Source organism: Haemaphysalis longicornis, unplaced genomic scaffold (assembly GCF_048455015.1).
Source record: "Haemaphysalis longicornis isolate Haplotype H1 unplaced genomic scaffold, Haemaphysalis longicornis Haplotype H1 scaffold_5, whole genome shotgun sequence".
Lineage (NCBI taxonomy): Eukaryota > Metazoa > Arthropoda > Arachnida > Ixodida > Ixodidae > Haemaphysalis > Haemaphysalis longicornis.
Window position 1 is genome coordinate 122,854,369 of NW_027526385.1, and position 8,489 is coordinate 122,862,857.

Genomic DNA, 8,489 nt, shown 5'->3' on the forward strand with positions numbered 1-8,489 from the left:
TTAAAAGTAGTCGATCATGACACGAAACTAGGCGTGGGCGCGAATATGCGGCAACGTTGCCTGAATTCACTGTTAAGAAATAAAGATGCGCAGGCAGGGGCGATATTAGGGGGAGGAGGAGAAGAGGAAGAGAAGGATCGGGGGTTCGCACTGCCTCAGCAGGCGTGTATGAGATATCGCTTTTTTTGGCGAAATGTCCAGCACACTTCAAGGAATATTCGCCCTAATTTATTGCACTGTGGTCCCGGTAAGGTCGCTTTCGCTGAAAAATTTGCAATGCCACCAGGATTCCTTCAGAGTTCACTCATCGTCATCAGTCTGCGTAGGCCCACCGCAGACAAAAGCTCACCCACAGACCTTCAATTATCATGGCGCTGTGCTAAGTGCGACTAATGCATCGGCGCCAACTTTTTTTTCGTCTGCCCTTATATGCCTATCAACATTTACTACGGGGCCTTAAAACCTCAATTTTTACTAATGTTAGTAGAATTTTTTAAGCTTCAGCGTAAATCCTGAAATTCAGATTGCTTGGACCACTAACTTTCACTTAGTGAGGGGCTCGTGAACGCTCAGAGGGAGTGCGAGGGAGTGCCGACAAGGAAAGTGTTCCACTATACGCCGGGTAAAGCATGTCCATAACTTTTTGACGTGTTGCTTTTCCCAAGAACCGTCCAAACAGCAAAAGCTCCAACTCACACAGACCTTGTATTTATAAAAATGCTGCCTTTGTGTTCCGTCTTTTAAAATTCAGTATGGCGGTACCTGCCCAGAAAATTACTAAAATCTCCGCGACGTCACAAAAAGATCTGAAAGTTATGTCCTAGCAGTATCTCTATTAGACATCCATACAACGTGCAACATTTGTATGAAAAATTTTCGATTTTAAGATAACGTTGCTGGCACCTTACATTTGGACGTTCTTTCAGCTATGCTAAAGACGTACTCTCGATATTGCTGCTGCTTCATATCTGGACGCTATATAGACATATTTTTTGCTGACGCTCTTAAGATTTTGCTGGTATGTGAGTTTTTTACTTCGTACATGTCTATGCAGTTACATTATTTTTAGCGATATATTAGCTATACTTTATTTTCGAACTCCCCGCACGCGTGCTGTTGTGAAGTTACCGATGGGAATTTGTATGTGTTTTGTATACGTCTTTAACCGAGGGGTGTTTTGCAAGTTTTGTAACCGACCAATACTGCTTTTAAGGAAATATAAAATCATAGGGCATAATAAATAAATTATAGGCTCAACATATGCTTGAAAAAAATTTGATGCTCATAGCAGTTTCTCTTCAGTAAAACCACCACTCTACTTCGTCATTCTACCTGCGGAATTAAAATACAAATACCAGCCTGACAAATCTCTGGCGACACTGTGCAGCCAATAAGGTTAACAAAAAAAATATCCCAGCTTGATCCGATGGGGAAAGGCTGGAGGGCCAGGAAAGCTGGCGGGCTCTCCCCCCGTCACTTTCCTCACCGTACGGACTACTTAGCTTCCAACGGCGGAAGAGGTGGCAATAGCCCTGGCCCGCATCAACAGGGTGCAACCACGTAATATAATCCCTTGTTCAAAGACGGCCATTCAAAACTTCATTCATGGTAGCGTCTGGGCTATGGCACTCAAGGTTCTCAAAAATCCCCCTACTCAACCAGTCGACATCGTCTGGACCCCTGCCCCCACTGGGGTGGGAGGCGACGAGGAGGCCCACTACTACAACTGAACAGATGCTGGGCTTGTTTCTTCTCTCTAACACAGCGCTCGGTCGGCCCACGGTCGTCTGCTCTCGTATCAAGAAGCCACAGAGCATTGTCGCCTCTCCCGCCGCCGTTATCCCACTGCCCACGCATCCCTCACCAACGCTAAGAAACGCCTACGGCGACTCCTTCAGACCAACTTCCTCGGCCGGCGATCCCTCCTCCAGAAGACATATCCCCCTGAGTTGCCTGCGCCCAACTGTCGCCTCTTTGACTCCCTGGATGCACTAAGCCACGCTGTGTGGGCCTGTCCACTTAACTCATTCCACCCCATCCCTAGCAATGAGCAGTGGGAGGATGCCTTCGGCTGCTCGCAACCATGGGCGCAGCTAGTTCTGGTGGAGAGAGCCACCACTGCCGCCGCCAGCCTTTGGCCGGCAGCCACCAGGCGTTCCTACTAAACTCGCTTGGAAAACAAAGTGATTTCTTTCTCTTTCTATCTCCCTTCGTCGGAGACCCAACTGTTGCTCCTGACATGAATTTCCGAACTTCCTCCTTAAAGCTCTCCAAGAGTGCCCGGCTCGAATCATTTCATCAGCTGGCATTAGCATATTTAACAACGTGGACCTTGTTAGCACGTGCTCGAACCGGTGGGTTCAGGGTTCGCGAACTTTGCGTATGCAGCGCGATCTGTTTAGTGGTCCCCTCTTCCGGCATGAGCGTAGGTTTACTCCCGAGTAGTACAGCACGCGAGAGACCACGTCACAAACGTTGGGGAGGGTTTTCGTGAAGGGTAAGTTGGATAATAACAGGTTCTTGTCCTGAGGCGCACGCTCATGTTCGCTCGGTAATTTCTTTTTTTTGTGAGCGCCGCACGTCGTGTCAGCCCACGCGCAAGCCTGGATGATGCCGGGCGCTAATCACGTGATTCACGGTCACATGCGCTTGTATTTTCTGGACTAAGTATTTTCTTTTTTGTGAGCCCCTGACGTGGCGGAAGCCTACAAAAGCCTGTATGATGCCATGCGATCTTCACGAAATGCACGCTTAAGTGCGCAGCATTTTCGTGGTATATTGTCTCTTCATGGGCGCCGAAACCAAAAGCTTATAAACAGCCCGGCAGTGAAAAGACCCGAAATTTTAGTACAAAATATCAAAAGGCATTATCAAGGTTCATCATCGTTTTTCTGTAAAAATACGCTGTTGCCATGTTTTGAAAGGAATTCTAGCAACACCCAGCCAAACGTACGGGCTCGAAGGCAGGTGAAATACACCGTTTAAAAAAGGCATGGCAAAAAAATAGCAGCCCTTTAGGATTGGCAGTCGCTTTAAAGGATTTTGTAGCTTGAGAGCATTTATATATTGTTGAAGTTAATTCCAGTCCTCAGCATTACTATCCCACTGCTGGGGCATCAGAATAACAGAACAACTTTGGAAACCTCATTGTGGTTGTAATGGTTCCGTGTGAGCAATAAAGTTTTCTAACTTTGCACCACTATTATTCTTTGTCCCAATATAAACATATTTTGTGACACCAACTCCAGTGGTCGCCTATAAAGGAGGTGAAGCATTTAATGGTAAGTGATGTGAAGACGGCATGCACTCCGTGCATATAGCTCAGCTATTTCACATGGCTTTGACAAAGCCTATGCTGCCACAAAAAATAGGAGTGTTCATGTGCGCTTTTGCCAAAATGTGACACCTTTTTTTCTTTTGTGCCCTAATTGCTGGTAGAAAAATAACACTACATTATTAAGGGTCGTAACGTGTGTTTCACAAAGTATAAAATCAAAAGGAGCCGATAATGACTGAAGCGCTCATCCCTGAAAAAACCCGGGTGCTGCAGTCGTGATCGTTCGCGAGGCGTAATAAACTGCTGGGATAGTAAATGCACATGCCAAGTGCAGGTTTATGCATTAAGACGTTAGCTTTATGCGTTATCTTTTGTATTTAAACGTATAAACTCATCTTATCCTAAAATATCACACGTACAACCTGCGCGCTTTCGACTCTGTTGTTTGAATTTTGCGCCTTTGTGTTTGTTTGGCTACTGAAATTTGCGTTGCAATATTTTGGGAAATAAAGCATATTCTTCATTTTATTTTAGTGAGTAAAACTCTTTATAAATAACGGATTTTATTAATGCTCGAGATTCGCAGTCATCATTGTTCTTTTATGTGTATGAGCCGGGCAACATCCAGTAGGAATGGCAACACCACCTAACGTTAAAATCATCTTGTGCGCTGCCAGCTGCACCCATTGCTCCTACTGGCGACGCGATGCTGATTTGCCACACTGGCCTAGCTGTGTGGGTGTTTTGTCTATATTCTTTAGCGCAGCATTGTGCGTGAAGGCACGACTCCTGAGAAGTGTCTTTGGGATAGTTTGTGTTCGCAGCATACAGGCGTCTTTAGTATAGTCGGAAACAAAGACGGAACGACCAAATGTTCACCAGTACTGGAAAACCCTGATGCGCGGCTGTGATGTAATGAACACGAGTGGCAGGCAGTTTAATTGTTACATCCTGTGTGCATAAATTTCTGCGATTCGGGTGAAGAAACCGTAGAATGACAAAATTTGTACTATGGTACTCACTTTCAGTCCATTAGCATTTTAGCATACGCAGCTTGAAAGCATGCAATTGTAACATTTGTATTTTTAGCACACCGTTCTGCCATATAGCAACCTTGTTTTCGCACAAGTTGGTGTCTCTTTTCTGTCTAGCACTGAAGTGCAAGGGTAACACAAAATTGGGAACATGACGGACTGCCAATTTTGAATTGGGGAAGTCACCCCACCTATGCAGCAAAGAAAGCCAGCTTCATGCCATAACAATGAGCCCGTATCAAATAAACATAGGCGTATCATGTTCGCTTATCGCGCATCTTGTTGGCATCCTGATTCTTCCGCCTGCCAGTCATGTTTGCAGCATAAATGCCACCCAAGCAGCCGAGTCCTGATAATTGCATGCGCTGCATTACTGAGACATATTTGTTAACTTGTTTTTCCAGTGTAGCTCCTGGTGCAAGCCAATGCGCTCTCACGCCCTACCCTGCACTGAATTGTAGGAATTGTGCGGTAGGTGTTCTTTTGTTGTCTCATTAACTGTGCATCAATGCAAAGTGGAAGTTCAAAAATATTCAGCTTGCTAGGGATCAGGGTATAGTACGTGAAACAGTAGCCAAAATATACTATTTTGGTTTCATCCCACCTGGTTTTTCAGCAATGCCTCAGCCACCACCATCACATGGCCATTGTTTGCTTAAAAATGTAAAGGCCACTAAAAGAAAATAAGCAAAATGCACCTAATTTAATAAAGTCCTGCCTACACAAATGACTACAATCGAATTCAAGCCTCAGTAATTCGAATACAGTTGCCGCTAAAAATTCCACACGAACAGAGTTTAATTTAGGGGAAGACTAGGTTTGAATGGTATTGTGCAGTAGAAAGTTCTTGGACTATTTTGATGCTTATTGCTGTACAACGCATACTTCACCTAAACTTGTAGGCCTTACCGGACAAGAGGACGAGTTTATCAATGATGTGTTCTGAAGCTTTATTTACGCAAATATGCCAACTAGCGCAGCTCGCCATTCTTCTGCAGGATGTTTACTTCCATGGCAATGACCCTGTCCCGGTTCGTGCATGTTTTCGTTTGCCACATTATATGGACACGTCTTCATCCGTGTTTATATTGTAACCTAAACCAACCAAGCGGTTAGTATAGACACAGAAAAATATTTTGGAAGTTAAGATGAAACCTGTTCGCTGGTCCTAAAGGTCCACAGAGACACCGTTTACGAAATATAGTTCTTATAAATAGTAGAACCTCACATGGGCAGTCGTAGTTAATTTTAAGGTTGTGTTAGTAGTGCCAATGCGGACTCTCCTCCTAAAATCATTGTTGTTGTGAGCACATCCTTCACCGCCAGAAGTCAGGGGCCATATAGCATCTGGTGCGTTCCAGAACAGCCGTGGGTTGAAGGTCCAAGCGTCTTTTACCAGTAGGCCAGTGAGTTGTTATTCCAATGTGTAAAGCTCACGGAGCATGGCCAGGGTGTCTCACTCCAAGATCGCAGCCTGAGGTGTCGTTAGGCCCTCCAAGGGTTCGAGGAAGCTGTGGTTTGTACCCGGAGCAAACCCCGCACTTTTTTTTTCTGTTTTCATTACCTTCTCCCACAAGACCTTACATTACTGTTGCCTCAGATTGGCCCTGAATGCTTGTCGGGCTTTTTGCGTTATTTTTTGGTTGCTTTGCTTGCGCTCCTACATATTTGGGCGCTTCGTTATGACGTATATGTCCGACCTTAAAATATAAATTCAAAATTGCACAATAAAATAGAACTCTAGTGGGCTTTGCCGCATTATTCTTCACATGTGATCTATCTTCAGGGTTGGGATAGAGTAGTTATGCCTAGTGCGAACATGAGTGATTAGTCACGCGTCCCTTTGTTTATTTGCTGTATTGGGACTCAGCAAACGTTGCTTAGCGCTAGAAAACTAGCTACAGTGCACACTGAGTGCACCCAGGGAGGGGAAAAAAGAAGAAATTTCTTTGCTGCCATCAAAATTTTTAACTATTGAGTGCCAAAGCGACCAAAAATGTGGCCAGTACGGGGTAGCACGTAGCACAGGAGCTGTCATACACTGACTGCGTTTGTAAATTACAGGCTTAGAGCCGGCACCTTGTTAGTTTTTTTTTCTGCTGATAGTGTGTTTAGTGGGGTGGCATTTTGGAATTAATTGTGTATTTTGGCTCCTTTGAATTACAGTGCAGTCTTGAGCATTATTATGCACGCATTGGTAGCATGATTAAAGCATGAGTTTGAATAAATGGAAAATTCTAGTTAACCACACATGATTTTACACCTCAACACCCATCATGCTTTCCCATTAAGGATTTATGACGTTTAAAGCGCACAAAAAATGATCAAGTACAGACTGTGTGCCACCATTTCTTATACCTATCTGTTTGGGGAAGGGGGCTCCATTTGCACTACAGTAGCAGCTAAACAAGAGAAATGAACTGGTCTTCAAAAATACAAAAATGTGTAAGGATGGAGCGGACATAATTGTTTTAACCTATGGGCTGCAGTTTTCGATCGTAATTGATGGACTTGCGGGCTTGTTACAAAACATAAGAAACAAGACTTGATTTGAGGCATGTTTTAGTGAGAGAAAAATCGCACATGCTGCTTTTCAGGCTTCTGTACTGAGATTGTGTCACAATGATTCACTACGTTTGTGATATGCGTACTGTTTTTAACAAAGAGAATTCTCAAAGCGGCTCCATGCAACTTGAAAGGCCGTTCGGTGCTTCCATGATCACCTTCATATTCATTTGTACAGCAAAAGTACACACTACCAATACGCTGAAGTTGACTCGTGCAGGATGCTTGTGTGCACATAAGAGAGGGAAACCGGTACCTTTTTATCTCTAAAGCCCATCAGAGTCTATGAATTGCTGAGTATCTTGTGGTTTATGCTGTACAACTAATAATGAGATGGCTTTTGTTGAGCTTTACTGTGCAGAATGTTGCAGACTTGTATCTCCTCAGCAAGGGACTATGAGAAATGCACAAAAGCAGGAAAACCTGTCTTGTATATTTTGTAGCTAAGTCTCATTTAGTATCAGCTAATAAAGGTCTGTACGTTGTAAAAACCTTGAATGTATATGACGAAATATATATCTAGCAAATTATTTCCCAATGTGGAGTGATTTTCTTTTTGGTGAGCTTTTTAACAAGCCTTTTTTTATGCAGAATCTACAGTTGAAGAGTTTCTGACTAAAACGTGGAACAAGCCTTAACCCGCCATGCATAGATTCATTAAAATACCCGAAAGGCAGGTTCGTTTACAAAGTTTGATCCTTCCTTCTGAGATTACACAGCCCCAAATCAGACCTTTATCTGCTACGGTTTAAACCAGTGACACAGTGACAATCTTACGGTGCTGGAGACGACGAGGAAGAAGATCTAGCTCAGAGCGGCAACGCATGGGGTCCCGCATCAAACTCTGTTTTCAGCACCATCCTCGTGTTTTTTGGCACTAGAATAGTACCTTCAGCTGTATAAAGTTTGGCTCCAACGCTTAATACCCAGTTTCATCGCCACCGGAGCACCCGGACACCTGAAATCGACACATGAAGAACGGCCAGCACCGCCATGGCAGCTGCGACTGCAGCTGCTGTGCCGGAGCTATTCGGCGCACAATCAATCTCCGAAGAAGGTGGATACCAGCATTCAAGAAAACACGATGGACTTCGACGAGCTGAGCGGACGCACTATCCCGCAGCCAGGCCCGTGGAAACAAATGCTGAGCGATCGACGGCGAGCAAAACAAGTCTACCAACAAGCCGCTCAAGCGCCAGGTAAGCCTGACGGCTCCCCTCGCGCTCCGCCTGTTCCCAAACTACCACAGTCTGATTACAAAATTATCTACCGGGCACGAGACGGGTTGCGCTTAGCAGCTAGGAGTGATCGTCAGATCACCGCGGGGATACAGACAGCCAGCAGGATTCCAGAAGGCAGCTTTAACCAACAGATCGTGATCCAAGTGCAAGCACTGCAAAATTTGATTGTCGCCAGCACTCCCAATGATGAATATGCGAAAATTCTTAGCGAAGTCACCTCCCTCCAGCTCGGCGCTGCAACGTATAACATCCTGCCCTACATAAAGCCCTTTCCAGGCACCGTCCGTGGAGTGATACACGGCCTGGATGTAGGTACGACTACTAACAGCTGCCCTACATCATCGCTTCCTAAGGACCCAGGATAGTGCAAGC